Raw genomic sequence first — 16,379 nt, forward strand, 5'->3', positions numbered from 1 at the left:
ACTAGGATTACAACGCATATTTCTATAATTTGCGTAATTTTCAATGATGTAGTGATTTATTTATAAGGTTATTTTCCCTTAAAAATAATTCAGATAATTCTATTTGGCTCCAACTTTGTTATTTTAACTAACTCACCTACAATGTGACTGGATTTCACTGTGTTTTCCATAAGAAATGATCCTGCTTTCTCTCAAAGGAGATGAAACATAGATTTTAGTTCAGGATGTTGGTTTTTAGACACCTGGTCACTGTTGATCCATCTAAACTTGGTGTAAACTGTGGAAGCTCAAAGGTCTCACCACATTCTCTTCTTTGGGAATCCCCCTGCAGAGGTTCTTGCTTCTGCCGGGGATCCTGTCTCTTTTATCTTCCCTGTTTTAACTTGTTTAACTCGGACACGAGTCTAAGTCCCTTCAATAATCTGCACAAGCAGTCCACTTGCACCATCTATTCTACGGGCTTCAGTGCACTCAGCTGGAGCTTTGGAAAAGGGGTCAGTGGTGGAACAGGTGGCATCTTCCATGCCAGTTCCCGACCCCTCCCAAGTCCCACTCTTCCCTCCAGAGTCGTAGCTTGGCCTCTATCGCTTACCCTCGAGTTCCCTCTTAGGATATGTGATGCGCTCTCAATCCTGAGAGCAAATTGGTTCCCTTTGGCCCTAAACTCCAATTTGCATTGTGAGTCCCACCCAGGAACTCAGCACCTAGGACCAAGGGTGCATATGACTATACTGCTTCAAAAGAAGAATTCGCACTGTATCCATAAATTTAAAAACAAAAACTTTTGCTGATGAGGTAAATGTGGAGGGCAGGAAGAAAAGATGAGTTCCAAACTGAGTAACTAAAAATGACCAATAACACCTGGGAAAAGTACCCTCCCCCCAAGAGACACTGAATACTTTGGCTGTGATGAACCAATGCTGATGTAGCTCCACTCAGGGTCTGAGGACAAGAAGTGAGCCCCTGGCACTTTTGCTCTAGGTGCAGTCAGTACTCTGGGCTCCACCAAGTGGGAATTCCTCTCATTAGTCCCATGGCCACTCGAATCCCAAAGCTAGATCTTACTCTCTAATCTGGGTTGGGAGTGTTGCCCATCAGCACTTGTTTGTTGCCACCTGTGCTTAATTATGGCAGCGAGAAGGTACTGGAGCTGGCCCGCATCCTAACTGGGTTAAGCTACCACTACGCAATTCAGAAGTAACTATGCTTTTGGTTTTAAATCTGATTTTTTAAATTGAGATATAATTGACATATAGCATTATATTAGTTCGGGTGTACAACGTAATGATTAAATAATCACATACACTGAGAACTGACCACCATAATAAACTCTAGTTGTCATCCATCACCATATATAGTTACCAATTCTTTTTTCTTGTCAAGAGAACTCAAGATTTACTTTCTTAGCAACTTCCAAATATGCAATACAGTGTTATTATTTTCTTTATCTTATCACTCACTCCTTAATGCCTTTTTACCTTAAAAGAATCAGTTGATGGGATAATAAAAATGGCTACTAATACTTATCATTATGTGTAAGAAAAAGGTAATTTTTAAAATGAAGTCAAACTCTTGTCTGAAATGAATTCAAGTATATTCCACTTTACTGTATTAATAGATTTCCTTGTGTCATTTAAGAGCAAAACAAACATAAAACAACTGGTGAACTAAGAATATTCTCAATTTAATAATTCATTATTGATAAACCCTCAGTAGCGACATTTTTATCTCCCTCTTCTGTTTTTTTTTTCCAGTACCAAATTTTGTTTTGACCATCTGTTCCTCAATTTCTCTTTAAAAGGTCAGTGTTGTGACTATTCAATTGCACATTTATCTCAACTGGTGTATATTTAATGTCTCCTGTTTTGCAGAATTGTTCTTTACTATGGAGATTATAGAGAAGTATAGAGCATGATCTTTGACTTGAAAAAGATGAAATATGCTTAGGGAAATAAAATTTAACCCTAAGAAAAATTTGGAGAACAAGTTAGAACTGTATACATAGGTTAAATCAGGCATTCATGTTTTTCTAAGCCAAATATGTTTTGAGTCTCCTGTTTTTGCAAAACATTCTGCTTGATGCTTGGAAACATATAGACATTATATTTGCCCTTGGGAAAGGCAACATATATTACAGAAATAATTGCAAGGATTAGGCAGTGACTACAATGATCCTAAGCACTGCAAAGTGTCATATGCTTTGAGCCTCAACAATAAAGAAGCCTAGTCTGGAGAAGTTGAGATGTCTACCATGAGAAAGTAACATGTAAACTGGAACCCATGGGAGGAATAGATTTGTGGGTACAGAGAAGAGAGTAAATCAGAAGAAGACGGATATGGGAAAGTCCTTATTAAGAAGGTTAGGGATGACAAGGATTGGGGGTGAGGGAGAGGGAGGAGTGATAGAGGATGATGAAGAGTGGCTAGATTCCACAGGATGTTGTAGGCCACGGAAAGGATTTGGGATTCAAACCTAAGTGCAGTACAAAATCTACTGACAGAGCTTTAAGCAGGGGAGTAAGTACTGTGATCAAATTTGCCTTTTAAAATATCAGTATGACTACAAAGAGGGAATGAATTATGGGTAGTGGAGGGGGCTCTTCATAGTCTATGGAGTACAGAATTAAAACGTGGTGAGGATAGTGCAGTGTTGATGGAGATAAGTAAGGGAATTTAAATTGTATTTATGAAGTAGAATTAAGAGTTCTTGGTTATGAGTTGACTATGTGACATAAAGGAGGAGAAAGGAGCAAAGGCTCCCAGACTTTCGGCTGGAGCATATGGGTGGATAAGGGAAGAATAAACTAAAAAAGGAAAGATTCATGTGAGCTGATTTCAAGGTTTAGGCAGAATCTGATTCAGAAGGAAGGATAGGGTTTAGGTGGAGACGAGAGGCTGGGCCCTTAGGGAAACGTATCTTTGCATAGTTTGGTAACCATGAAACACCTCATTGGGGCTGGACACATCATTGGTGATACTTATTGATAGGTTTAGGGAGAAAGAGAAATTAGAATTCTTGAAAGTTAAAGATTCTTGATCCTCTAGGCTATATGGGGAGTTAGTCACCACCTAGATAACCAAACGGTGTATTAGCTATATTTGTCTTGAAACAAAGCACAAGATATTTAGAATTTTGAGACACTGGAGATTATAAAACTATTGTGAAATGAATAGGCAAAAGACAAAGTCTCTAATAAGAGCAATGGACTCAATAATATTGCAAATCAAATACACCTCAATTTTTTAAAAAATGGACTAAAGACCTGAATTAGCAATTCACGAGAAGTATGAATGGCCAGTAAACATTAAAAAAAGATTAACTTTATCAGTATTTAAATAGATGAGAATTAAAATAAGATATTATTTCAAGCTATAAAACTGATTTTTTTAAATGATAATGTTGATTTTTATTTATTTATTTATTTTTTTGGAAGAGTGACAAAACAGATACTCATACCTGCTGGAAGTAGGTTTGGAAGGATATCTGCAAGACTACAGTTTTGGTAGTTCACGTTATTTCAGTCACTGTTTCTGGAGTCCCTGCTGTGGCTCTGCGGCGCCAGGACAAAGTTTCCACCCCTGGCAGTGGGTTAAGGCTCCGGTGTTGCCATAGTTGCAACTGCGGCTTGGATCTGTTCCCTGGCCCGGAAATTCTACATGCCACAGGGTGGCAAAAAAAGAAACAAATAAAATAAAATAAAAAATAAATCACTATTTCCACCTCTTGGCATTTATCTTTAGGAAAATTAGAGATTCACATAGACACATATTCATGCAGATGTCCATATCAGTGTTATTTATAATGAGAAATTAACAATGAAATAAATATGCAAGTGTGGGGATTAAATACATAAATTTTGGTGTCTGTGAGAAAATAATATACATAATTAAGAATCATGTTCAAATAAAAGAAGCAACTAGAAGCATTTGCTAAAAAATAAGAATAGTTGCTTTAATTCACAGTAGCATCAAAACATATGCCCTGAATCCCCTATGTTTTAAATTTTTCAATTTTCTGATTTTTAATAATTGGAAAAGGAGCAACAATAAATTCTACTTTTAAAATTTATTGCAGTAGTTCAGTATCAGATCAATGAACTAGGCTGGTGGCAGTGAGAATAAAGAGAAAGGGATGAGAAAAAATTTTGAGGAAAATACTAACAAAATTCAATGCCTTACTATATTAGATTAAGAGAAGCATGGAGCAGATTCAGCATTTGGATGATGAGAAAACAGTACAGCTACAATTAAAGCAGATAGTTGCATGACTTTTTTGGGAAAAAGATGAAAAGTTCAGTTTTAGAAATGTTTAAAGAGAAAATATTCAGTATTCTATAAGAGAAATAAGACTGGAGCTTAGGGAAAATGTCAGGTTTTAAATTCACAGAAGAAAAACATAGAAAGAAAAGACTAAGGATGGGGCTTAAGGTCCTAGGTCCCAAACTGGCTTTTAGCATTTTCAATAATAGAGATAATAGGATTTGTATTTAAAGTCAGTAACTAGAAGGCTAATCTTTTTTGACAGTTGCATATACACTCACTAGATGAGATTATAAATTAACTTGCTTAAAGCTATTCACTTTAGTCATTTCTGGGCATTGTGGCTTTAGTGAGGAGACATGCCAGATGTAATTTACATTATGTAGGTATTAAGGACAAATCTTGTGATGTTGCTGGCTTATGTTTCAGAAAAAAAATTTTTTGGTTTTTAAAAAATTTCCTAAATTGTGCTTCTTAATGATCACTTGTTCAAGGGGGTTTTATTTTGGATTAATTAATTTCAGAAATATCTTATGACTGTACTTTACATGAAAGACATCAAGACTATTAATTGGAGATAAGTTGCTAACTATTGGTTCAATAAAAGGAAGCACCATAAAACCTATTTCTAGGACTTGCTTTCATAGTATGCATTATTCTTTATATGAAAATGTTTCAAATCAAGTAAAATATCCAAGAAGTGTTAGGAATTTTAATGAAAAAATATTTTATTTAAAACATTTTCAATATAAATGGTACATTTTTTATTAGCAGAATACTTATAAATGCCTTTTCCTCCTCCATTAGAACAGAAGACAGGAACAGACCATTGTGTCTGTTTTGTTAGAGTCTAACAATGGGTTGCCCAAAATATAACTGAGTGAATGAATGCATCTTTTGTCATCTTTATTATTTCGATAAGAGGTATATAACAAACATAAGAGATACTCATATTTTTAAAATTTTTATAATATGTGAGGCACCATAAAAAAGATCATAGTCTCACCTCAAACTAGACCTTTTTTTCCAGAACCTTTATATTGAAAATTATCAAGCTTACATAAAAGGAACGGATTTTACAGTAAATAAACATGTACCCATCACCTAGATACTATAAGTCCTATGATTAACTTTTAACTATACTTGCTAGATCACATAATTATCTAACTATTCCAGTATCCATCTACTCATCCTTTTTTCTATTATTTTTTGTTTTTTGCTTTTTAGGGCTGCACCTGCAGCATATGGAGTTCCCTAGCTAGGGGTCAAATTGGAGCTACAGCTGCCGGCCTACACCACAGCCACAGCAACTCAGGATCTGAGCTGCATCTGCAACACCAGATCCTTAACCCACTGAGAGAGGCCAGGGATCGAACCCGCATCCTCATGCATACTAGTTGGATTCGTTATCGCTGAGCCACAACGGGAACTTCCTCATCCATCTTATTTTTTGATGATTTTCTAAATAAATTGCAGACATCTGTATGTTCCCCAAATACTTAAGCATGCATGGCATTAACCAAAATTTTACAGAATATTCTTTTTCTTTTGAGATAAAATCTACATACAATGAAGGCAGAAACCTTAAATGTACCTACCATTCAGTAAGCTCATAATCATGCCCTTCACAGTACATACTCTTATGCAACCTCATATTCCTATCAAGATAACCCCAGAAAGGTCCTTCATTCTCCTTAGTCAATCCTGTTTCTACCACCCCAGAAACAGCCATTATTCATTTTCACCCCCTAGATTAGTAGTTCCTGTCCTAGAATTTCATATAGATCATACAGTACGTACTCTCGTTTTGTGTAAGATTTCTTTCATTCAGCAGCAGTTTGAGATTCCTACACGTTGTTCCATTTATTTTTATTGCTAAGTAGTATTCCATTGTGTGAATAAGCCACAGTTTATCTCCTCTCCTACTGGTGAGTATCTGGGCTATTTCTAGTTATGAGTTATTATGAGCTAAGTTGCTATAAAAATGTTTGTATTTTGTGTATGTATGTGTGTGAGAGAGAGAGAGAACATGTGATTTCTGTGTGTGTGTGAGAGAGAGAGAGAACACGTGTTTTCATTTGTCATGACTAAATTCTGGGCCACAGGGTAGGTGTACACTTATTAATTTTGTAAATATTGCTAGATGTTTTTGCAACTTGATTGCACTACCTTCCAATCCCACCAGTAACGTATGAGCGCTGAGTCTGGTCCACATTCTCATCCACACTGAATGTGGTCAGTCTTCCTTTTTTTGAATGTCAGACATTCTGATCAGTGTAAGATTTTTTTTTAATCTTTCATAGGTCACAGAAACCAGTATTTTATTCCGGTTAGAATGAATTCCAAAACACACCTAATCCTATGACAGTAATGATTCTTTTTCCTCTTCCTTTATGGCCCCATCTGCAGGATACCACAGAGGGTTTTTGCACTTTGAATCACAGAGGAACACGGGATAAAGAACTCTGGGTAAGGCTGCCCCTTCTCATCCTCAAGACTCCATCTGGATTCAAGAGGAAGCCCAGAAGACCTGTCTGCTCCAAATGAGACCACCCTTTGATGACAACATCATTCCTGTCCAGCAAAGATGGGGAGCCCAGAACTCTGTATGCACTTGCTAAAAGTCCCCTCCTTTTCTTTTCAGAACACTATTCGCAATCTCAGCATCACCATCCATCTAGAGATGATCAGAACTCCTTTTATTATGCTTAAACACAAGATTACTTCTGTCGCAACAAGGAGGTGAGGATGTCCAATCTATTCCCATGGAGACTCAGTTAAGTCTCCATGGGAAATGAGACAATGATAATACATAGCACAAATTTTGTTGGTTGTTTGACTCCTGCCACTCATACATAACCCCCACGATAGCAGAGATTTTTTTTTTCAGTTTTTGTTCACTGTTGTATCCTCAAGGCTGAGAATATGTTGAATAAATATTTGTTGAATGAATAAATTGCCTTTGACAAAACAAATTTCACGTCCTGGAACAGGAAACATATTGATTCTTACATACGAACGAGAAAACCAAACATACAAGTTACTAAAGCATTCACCTTAGATTACTTACAGGAACAAAGGATACCGAACTATTTCTGCAGGGCCATGTGAGGACCACATGTAATAGAGAGCTAGCATGCAGATAATATTAGACCTTGGCCAAGGGGATAGTTTTGGAGGAGAAAAAGAACCTCAGCATTACGTAGTAGATACCACTACATCCTTAGGGGTTGCAACATTAAGCAAGAGGCTGCAAAAGAGAAGAGAGGAGTTATCATTCACCAGATAAAGAGAACTGCATATGAACAAGGGAGCCTCTAAAGAATGTACAACCACAACTACAAGGGGCACTGACAGTTTTAAATACTCAGGACATGCATGGAGAATGAATCTGAGGTACAAGAATACCAGCCAACTAAGACCTGGCTTTCTCCTCTCAATCTCTATTTCAACTCTGAGGAATCAGAGCTGTAGTTAAAAGGAGAGCTGGCACCTAAGGCAAACTGAGATTGGCTATAACCTCGGATGATGTCAACAGCTTTGACAAGTACCTAAAACCAGATGTTCTAATAGTGAATTGATGCTCTTTCTTCTTTTGTGATTTAAAGAGGCCAAGGAGACACAACCTCTCAAAATCTATGGGATGCTGCGAAAGCAGTGCTCAGAGGGAAATTTATAGCAATACAGGCCTTTCTCAAAAAAGAAGAAAGATCCCAAATGGACAACTTAACCCTCCACCTAAATGAATTAGAAAAAGAAGAACAAAAAAGTCCTAAAGTCAGCATAAGGAAGGAAATTATAAAGATCAAAGAAGAAATCAATAAAACAGAGACTCAAAAAACGATAGAGAAAATTAATAAAACCAAGAGCTGGTTCTTTGAAAAGGTAAACAAAATTGACAAACCCCTGGCCAGACTCACTAAAAAGAGGAGAGAAAGAACCCAAATAACCAAAATTATAAATGAAAAAGGAGAAATCACAACAGATACAGCAGAAATACAAAAAACCATAAGAGAATACTATGAACAACTGTATGGCAACAAGTTTGACAATCTGGAAGAAATGGACAATCTTCTAGAATCTTACAGCCTGCCAAAACTGAATCAAGAAGAAACAGACCAACTGAACAGACCGATCACTAGAAATGAAATTGAAGAAGTCATAAAAACACTCCCTACAAATAAAAGTCCAGGACCAGTTGGCTTCACAGGCGAATTCTATCAAACATATAAAGAGGAATTGGTGCCCATCCTCCTTAAACTCTTTCAAAAGGTTGAAGAAGAAGGAATACTCCCAAAGACATTCTATGATGCCACCATCACCCTCATTCCAAAACCAGACAGAGATACCACCAAAAAAGAAAACTATCGCCCAATATCATTGATGAATATAGATGCAAAAATGCTCAACAAAATCTTAGCCAACCGAATCCAACAACATATCAAAAAGATCATAGACCATGACCAGGTTGGGTTCATCCCAGGTTCACAAGGATGGTTCAACATATGCAAATCAATCAGCATCATACACCACATTAACAAAAAAAAAGTCAAAAATCATATGATCATCTCAATAGACGCAGAAAAAGCATTTGACAAAGTCCAACATCCATTCATGATCAAGACCCTCGCCAAAGTGGGTATAGAGGGAACATTCCTGAATATAATCAAAGCCATTTATGACAAACACACACCAGATATAATACTCAATGGGGAACACCTGAAAGCCTTCTCACTCAAATCTGGAACAAGACAGGGATGCCCACTCTCACCACTGCTCTTCAACATAGTTTTGGAAGTCCTAGCCACAGCAATTAGACAAACAAAAGAAATAAAAGGCATCCATATAGGAAGAGAAGAGATCAAACTGTCACTGTATGCAGATGACATGATTCTATACCTAGAAAACCCTAAGGACTCAACTCCAAAACTACTTGAACTGATTAATAAATTCAGCAAAGTGGCAGGATATAAGATTAACATTCAGAAGTCAGTCGCATTTCTGTATACCAGCAATGAAATATTAGAAAAGGAATACAGAAAGACAATACCTTTTAAAATTACACCTCACAAAATCAAATACCTTGGAATACACCTGATCAAGGAGGTAAAGGACATATATGCCGAGAACTATAAAACTTTAATCAAAGAAATCAAAGAAGATGTAAAGAAATGGAAAGATATTCCATGTTCCTGGATTGGGAAAATCAATATTGTAAAAACAGCCATACTACCCAAAGCAATCTACAGATTCCATGCAATCCCTATCAAATTACCCATGACATTTTTCACAGAACTAGAACAAACAATCCAAACATTTATATGGAACAACAAAAGACCCAGAATCGCCAAGGCAATCCTGAGAAACAAAAACCAAGCAGGAGGCATAACTCTCCCAGACTTCAAGAAATACTACAAAGCCACAGTCATCAAAACAGTGTGGTAGTGGTATCAAAACAGACAGACAGACCAATGGAAGAAAATAGAGAACCCAGAAATCAACCCTGACACCTATGGTCAATTAATCTTTGACAAGGGAGACAAGAACATAAAATGGGAAAAAGAAAGTCTCTTCAGCAAGCATTGCTGGGAAACCTGGACAGCTGCATGCAAAGCAATGAAACTAGAACATACCCTCACACCATGCACAAAAATAATCTCCAAATGGCTGAAAGACTTAAATATAAGGCAGGACACCATCAAACTCCTAGAAGAAAACATAGGCAAAACACTCTCTGACATCAACATCAGGAATATTTTCTCAGGTCAGTCTCCCAAAGCAATAGAAATTAGAGCAAAAATAAACCCATGGGACCTCATCAAACTGACAAGCTTTTGCACAGCAAAGGAAACCAAAAAGTAAACAAAAAGACAACTTACAGAATGGGAGAAAATAGTTTCAAATGATGCAACGGACAAGGGCTTAATCTCTAGAATATATAAACAACTTAGACAACCCAACAGCAAAAAAGCCAATCAATCAATGGAAAAATGGGCAAAAGACCTGAATAGACATTTCTCCAAAGAAGATATACAGATGGCCAGCAAACACATGAAAAAATGCTCAACATCGCTGATTATAAGAGAAATGCAAATCAAAACAACCATGAGATACCACCTCACACCAGTCAGAATGGCCATCATTCATAAGTCCACAAATAACAAGTGCTGGAGGGGCTGTGGAGAAGAGGGAACCCTCCTGCACTGATGGTGGGAATGTAAACTGGTACAGCCACTATGGAGAATAGTCTGGAGATACCTTAGAAATCCATACATAGAACTTCCATATGACCCTGCAATCCCACTCTTGGGCATCTATCCGGACAAAGCTCTACTTAAAAGAGACACATGCACCCGCATGTTCATTGCAACACTATTCACAATAGCCAGGACATGGAAACAACCCAAATGTCCATTGACAGATGATTGGATTCGGAAGAGGTGGTATATATACACAATGGAATACTACTCAGCCATAAAAAAGGATGACATAATGCCATTTGCAGCAACATGGATGGAACTAGAGAATCTCATCCTGAGTGAAATGAGCCAGAAAGACAAAGACAAATCCCATATGATATCACTTATAACTGGAATATAATATCCAGCACAAATGAACATCTCCACAGAAAAGAAAATCACGGACTTGGAGAAAAGACTTGTGGCTGCCTGATGGGAGGGGGAGTGAGTGGGAGGGATCGGGAGCTTGGGCTTATCAGACACAACTTAGAATAGATTTACAAGGATATCCTGCTGAATAGCATTGAGAACTTTGTTTAGATACTCATGTTGCAACAGAACAAAGGGTGGGGGGAAAAATGTAATTGTAATGTATACATGTAAGGATAACCTGATCCCCATGCTGTACAGTGGGAAAATAAAAAAATTTAAAAAAAAATAAAGAGGCCAAGGAAATTTTGATGACCTAAGGATAAAGTGTAAAAGAGACTGCCCGTGCTTTCACCTAGATGCAAGAAAGTTCTCCACAGAGGCGAAAACAAATATGCTTTCTCATGACTTTTGATGACACCTACTTGTTCAAGGTACTAGTCATAGGCACCACCTCTAAAATCCAGGGATTACTGAGGTCACGGTCCAGTTCTTTATCCTGGTCATGTGATGAGGCTCTATCATGGCATCAAGGTTTCAGAGCAGATTGGGATTTTTTTTAAACCTTTTTACTATAGAAACAGAGGCTTGTTATATTCTTCTCCAATTCAAAGAGAGGATTATGCACAAGTATATGTGGACTGACACTATTTCTTAAGTAACTTTTGGATTATGTATTCTTGGTGGTTAGGATTTCTTTAAAAAATAAAGTAGTTGTGCTTTGAAGACTTTTATTTCCTCTACAAATATTTGCACTCTTTGGAAAACAGATACAAGTTAATACTAGTGATTAGATATGAGATAATGAGCATAATGTGCTTCAAAGTGTGTTTAAAATCAGACAGTTTTATCAACTAAACCTCACCAGATGATTGTTCTGATTTATTAAAATTATCTCTCTAAACATGATGTAAGAGTTGTGGAAATACAGAATACATCTAACATCTCCAAAGTGGTCTCGGGAAGAAGTAAGTCTATAAGACAGAGATGGATAGATGGATGGATGGATGGATGGATGGATGGATGGATGGATGGATAGATAGATAGATAGATATAGAGTTTCTGATGGCATAGCCTTGTTAAAGAAAAATTATTTAGAGTGGGTTTCATCTAATTAATAAAAACTGCTGGGAGATGGGAAGAAATCTTAAAAATGTAGAACCTCCCATGAAAAATTACAGCTGTTATAATTGGTCTTCCATCTATGATGGAAGATGTCCTTATCTCCACCCTATACTTCAAACTCTCCAAAGGCTGAAAAAGATCGGCAGTGGGCAAACCCTCCTTGCATATTACCTTTCTGTAGTTATGTCAGTTCATCGTGGAATAACACATGCACCCGGGAGAATCTTCCATTGTGAGATCAAACAAGATTAGCAATGGTTGGGGTGTGCTGTGTGGATGATAGCAGGATTTCTCGCTTTTTTCCCTTTCTCTTCTCCACACATCGGTGAATGCTGTTCTCCATTTATTGCAGAAGGACACAGACAATATTGTAGAGTATGGTTTCACCCAGGAAGTGGGCCAGGGAGAGTTAAAAATCACAGAAATACTTTCAGAAAGCATTCAGCTATCTCCAAAGATCCAAATCATCAGTCATTCGGGTGTACCAAATTTTAGCTACAATAACAACGAAAGCTGTGGCTGGTTTCCAGAGGTAGCACGAAACAATCCCACTCATCCCACTCGCCTCTCCAGTCTGATGGTCCTCCCGTGAAGCAGGTGGACGTTATGTCCCCTCCTGCTGAGGGCGGCCTGGGCTTGCTCTGCTCTAACCAACAGTGCGGAGGAAGGGACCGCTCAGGACTTGTGAACTCGCAGGTTTAATTCACTTGCCTTGCAGCTCCCCCTTCCTTGTTTTTAGCACATTGATCCCAACATGAAAATAAGTTCAGGCAGATCTGCTGAGGGAAGAGAAACCATACAGAGCGGCAATGAGGAGCCAGACATCCAGGCACATGGGCCATGTGAGTGTCCCTGTGTGAAAAGGCAGCGTCCAAGCGGTTGGGAAATTTTACCTCTGGGCCCCACCACCCCACAGCGTCTGAAATGTAACATAATGGATGTTGTCTTGAGCCACTAGGTTTTAGGTGGTTTGCTACATACACCAGACAATTGAAACAATAAAGAGCCCCTCCATCTTACCTACTCTTGAATGTATTGAATTTCTGTTTCTTTTTTCTACTTATTTATGTATTTATATATTGCTTTTTTAGGGCCATACCTGCGGCATATGGAAGTTCCAAGGCTAGGGGTTGAATCGGAGCTACAGCTGCCACTTCACTCCAAAGGCGTAGCAACACACAGGATCCGAGCTGCGTCTGCCACCTACATCACAGCTCATGGCAACGCCAGATCTTTAATCCACTGAGAGAGCCAGGGATTGAACCCACAACCTCATGGTTCCTAGTCGGATTCGTTTCTGCTGTGCCACAAGGGGAACTCCCTCTTTTTTTCCATCATATAAGCGAATCTACCCTGCTGAGGCCTTAAGGAGCAATTCTCTAAATTTTTTAAAAAAAATTTTATTAGAGTGTAGTTGATTTATAGCGTTGTGTCAATTTCTGCTATGCAGCATAGTGACCCGTCATACACACGCACACACACACATTCTTTGCCTCATATTCTTTTTAATTGGCCCCTGAGTTTTTACCTCCTATATGACATTTCATTTACCTAAAGCAGATCCACATGAAAAATCTCATCCTCTACACAATATGACAAAACAGACTGCAGTATCTCCTTTTCCTTAGGGGCCAATGACTAAATTAATTCCATACCCATTCTTTACTTGTTCTACTATCAGACAAGGCTGTGTATGAAGCCAGTGGACTGACAACAGACAGCCAGGAGAGCCTTAGCCCATCTGTTTAGACTCTGTACCAGAATCGAAATGATGGATGGTCCTGTGCGGTTGCATTTCGTGCAGATTTGAATCCTACACATTTGAGCTCCTATGATATAAAATACCAGGGTTCACTTGGTGACACAAATCTCACAAACGAAAATAACTCTTAAGAATCACATAATTTCAGATTATTACCTGCAAACTGAGTTCACATTATTGCCATGATCTACTATCAACAGAAAAAAATAATCTGGAATTATCTGGGTTTTCAATTAGGCAGGCTGTGAGGAGTAAGATTTCTTAGGTAAAATTCTCTACCCTGAGTATTTCAAACCATGTTGAAGGGTTCATTCATTTATTCACTAGTGAATGTTTTTGAGTGTCTACAATAAACGAGGCACTGTGCAACGAGAATGCAAAATGAATACATCCTGATTATTGGTGTAATAAGACTGATAACAACTTATAGGGAACAGAAATGTGTGTAATAATCTGTAGAATCTACTTTACTCTAACACTTTGTAATTTTGGTTCCTCTCAGTGTTCCAGCACAAACTGAAACTCAAAATGAAAAGCACCAGCTGCATATTAATTTTATTTCAGTCATAACCTTGAAGCTATTAAGAGATCAGCACACTTTCAAAAATGACTGCTTGCTTTGATAGCATAATAGCATCCCTGTACAGTTTTGTAATATTCAATGAAATGCTCCAAAAGCTACAATTTAATCACTGTGCAGAGATATTTTTCTCTTGCAGTAAGTACTCCACTGACTTGTAGAATGGCCTCTCCACAGATTTTAACACTTCCACATAGGTGTTAAGAAAACTGAATGGATGCACTGAAATACTTTAACAGTGTCAAAATTCCTCTACTGTTATTAGCCAGAAAATCTGTTTCCATTCTTTTTACAGAATCTAAAGAAAAGCAAGTCTTGGGGATTTATGAAGGTGGGAGGAGAGTTGGAGAGAATTTGTCATATGCTCAGGGTTTCACAGTGAGATCTGCAAACTACCTGCTTCAAAAATCTGTAGGGGCATGTTTTAAAAAAGAAAATTCAAAGGTTTACCCAGTCCCAGTGAATGAAAAATTTTGAGGCAGGTCTTGGGACTCTTTAAGACGATCCCTGTTTGGGTTCTTAGCCCAAACTTTGTGGATCACATATTCTAAGCCCATCGCCTTAGTTTGCAGGTGAGAAACCTGAGAACCTGAGAGGTTGACTTGTGAAGCAATCTAATAAAGTTCTTCCTAAAAACCAAAGACGCAGAGCAAGAGTAGTATTTTTGAATAGGTTCTAAAATGGAAAAGAAGAAAAAGGTATGAGAGAGAAAGGATGTTTTTCATGGCCTGCTTTTCCCATGTTCTTATCTATGATGAATATATTCATTCCTTTCCATTCTTGGAGAATTCCTTCAGCTGTTCACACTTCAATTAGAATTTTCAATGCTGTTGACCTCAAGTCAGCTTCAAATCATTTGACAAGCAAGACATGTAAAGTCACAATAACTGTATTCTCTCAGCATGTACCATCTTAAGCTGAATACATAATCGAAACGGAGTAGAAACAGAAGGGGGAAAAACGCTTTGGTACAAACACCTGAATATATTTAAACTCACCTGTCTCATAGATAATCTGGGGGACACAGTGTGCACTTAGGAAAACCATACTGACAATATTAGTTTTCACTCATAATTATCCATCATAAAACAGTTTTATACTTTTTTGGAATTAATCACCTAATCGAGTAAAATACCTTTAATCTTTAGAACCTTAATCTATAAAATCATCTGTAACAAACTCGCTAGCTTCTACTTTAATTTATCCTCTTCTTTTTGATTAATAAGAAAGTAATATGCACTTCACGTACCAGGTACCCAACTGATTATTTTTTTCTGTACCCATAACTTCTGAAAGTTCCTGGGCCAGGGATCGAATCCGAGCTGCAGCAACACCAGATCTTTCACCCACGACACAGGGCTGAGGATTTAACCTGTGCCGCTACAGAGACAATGCCAGATCCTTAACCTATGCCACCATGGGAACTCCTGCTGATATATAATGCTTTAGATCTAAACCATAAGCCATGCTTTGTTCAAGGAGATTTCGACAGGCACTAAGTGTATATAAATAAAAATATTTTTAATATGGCTAGTATATTTATTCTTACATTAATACTGTTAATTTATGAAAAGCTAAGAATATGTTGTGGCTATGTATGTATATATTTTACTCTCTTGGGTCAAGATGTGTTCCCTTCCAGGAAAATAGAATTTTAAAAGTCTTGCCTTTTGGAAAACTATCTCTTGAAAATGTTATGTCAGTTATGAGTGATACTTTCTTCAGGGAAAATGAGGAAAACCGAAACACATGTTTAAATTAGCTTAGGGGCAACTAAGACTTGAGCAAAGAATGTAGGTGTTAGTAGTATCATCCCATCTGGATTAGGGTTTCACACAACATTGCTGGGAGAAATTAATTTTTATTTGATGTTGAATTCTTGATGCAGTTTTAACTTGTTAAGAGTTGTAAGCTTATGAATGTGTGTGAAATTTTATTCAATTAAGCCTCATAATGCTCTAGGTATTTGATTGCTCTGAAACGATCTCTTGAACATGTTGTTTCCTGCACCCACAGGCTAATCATCAAGTGTACATTCATACAC

At 37.7% G+C, this 16,379-nt stretch overlaps 1 protein-coding gene across 7 annotated transcripts in view; it reads right to left on the minus strand.

Annotated features, from left to right (window-relative positions):
- Positions 1–16,379, minus strand: part of LRRIQ1 (leucine rich repeats and IQ motif containing 1) — a 292,539-nt gene that overhangs the window by 238,641 nt on the left and 37,519 nt on the right. The window contains exon 1 of one of the 7 annotated variants that reach the window (XM_021092790.1): positions 3,458–3,633. The exons of the other annotated variants lie outside the window; for them this stretch is intronic. The gene's annotated coding sequence lies outside the window, so the exon portion shown is untranslated. Of the gene's footprint in view, positions 1–3,457; positions 3,634–16,379 lie in introns of those variants that run through there. 7 annotated transcript variants of the gene reach the window in all.

This window comes from Sus scrofa, chromosome 5 (assembly GCF_000003025.6).
Source record: "Sus scrofa isolate TJ Tabasco breed Duroc chromosome 5, Sscrofa11.1, whole genome shotgun sequence".
Taxonomy (NCBI): Eukaryota; Metazoa; Chordata; class Mammalia; order Artiodactyla; family Suidae; genus Sus; species Sus scrofa.